The sequence below is a fragment of the Hippopotamus amphibius genome, chromosome 12, assembly GCF_030028045.1.
Source record: "Hippopotamus amphibius kiboko isolate mHipAmp2 chromosome 12, mHipAmp2.hap2, whole genome shotgun sequence".
Taxonomy (NCBI): Eukaryota; Metazoa; Chordata; class Mammalia; order Artiodactyla; family Hippopotamidae; genus Hippopotamus; species Hippopotamus amphibius.
Window position 1 is genome coordinate 53029133 of NC_080197.1, and position 1560 is coordinate 53030692.

General features: G+C 38.3%; 1 non-coding gene across 1 annotated transcript; it reads right to left on the bottom strand.

The window, feature by feature from the left end:
• Positions 1–480: 480 nt before the first annotated feature.
• On the bottom strand, positions 481–587 carry LOC130834263 (U6 spliceosomal RNA). The gene has a single exon (XR_009048646.1). It is a non-coding gene; the product is annotated as a U6 spliceosomal RNA (small nuclear RNA).
• Positions 588–1560: the final 973 nt, after the last annotated feature.

The following is a 1560-nucleotide window of genomic DNA, read 5'->3' on the forward strand; positions in this document are numbered from 1 at the left end:
GAAATAAATCTTTGTGGTGTAGAGACACTAAGATTTAGATGCCTGTTGCAGCAGTTGGTATTAATTATCCTCCTCAATTAATACAGGAGCCTAACCCTGAGGACACATTATTGGAAAAGTTCCTGTCTTGGGAATTCAGCTTGTGTCCTGAAGTAGGTTTTTTAAAGCATCTGCTTAAAAAAAAAAAAAAAAAGTGTGTCTCTCCCAACAAAGAATATCCAAGGATAAGAATATAAAAATTTCTGCATATATGTATTAGTCTGTTCAAGCTGCTGTAACAAGATACCACAGACTGGGTGGCTTGAGCAACAGACATTTATTTTCTCATAGTTCTGGAGGCAAGAAGTCCATGATTACGGTGCCAGTAAGGTTGGTTTCTGGTAAGACCCCACTTTCTACCTTGCAGATAGCTGCCTCCTTCTCCTTCTCCTTCTCCTTTCTTCTTTTTCATCTTTTTTTTTAAGCATCAATCTTGTTTTAAAAAATATGGAACACTTCGTGAATTTGCATGTCATCCTTGTGCAGGGGCCATGCTCATCTTCTCTGTATTGTTCCAGTTTTAGTATATGTGCTGCCCAAGCGGGCATGATAGCTGCCTTCTCAGTGTGCTCTCACATATCCTTTCCTCTCTGCTGTCCCTTCTTCTGCTTATAAGGACACCAGTCCTATCAGATAAGGGGCCCATAAGTATGACCATTTAACCTAAATCACCTCTTTATAGGCCCTGTCTCCAATTACAGTCACACTGGAGGTTAGGGTTTCAATGTATGAATTTAGGGGAGACAGTTCAGTACATAACAATGTCATTAACTGAATGATGTAAAATATTAAAAAGCTCACAGATCAGAACTTAATAGCATCTTTCTGTTCATACTTTTCATTGTCCAGACACAAACATGCAATATAAATTAGATCATACTACACATATAGTTCTATTTTTTCACTTAGAACGAAAAAAATTTCCTTTTATTATAGTTTTTCTTCACTTATTGCTGTATTACAGATATCTTCCATACCAGTACATAAAAATCTCAAAATGTTCTTCCCAGTGTCTGCATAGTCTCTTGTAAGTATTATTATAATTTATTTAACAGTTTTTCTCTTGTTAGATGGTAGATCATTTTGAATTTCTTATTATGGACAATGTTGCAGAAAATATCCTTATACATGTGGATATTCATAGTTATGTTAATATTTCAGCAGAGTAGATTCCTAGAAGTGAAATTGGTAAGTCAGAGGCTATGCACCTTGGGACTTCCCTGGTGGCACAGTGGTTAAGAATCCACCTGCCAATGCAGGGGACCCAGGGTTCAATCCCTGGTCCAGGAAGATCCCCCATGCTGTGGAGCAACTAAGCCTGTGTGCCACAACTATTGAGCCTGTGCTCTAGAGCCCACGAGCCACAACTATTGAGCCCATGTGCCACAACTGAAGAGGAAAGTTAGAAACTTACACTCAGCTAAAAATAACTCCATGCTTGTTTTGCTTTTGTGAAATATGCTTGCTGCCCCGAGAAGAACAGAAAAACAGGATGACCTAACAATTCAATGTAACTTTAAG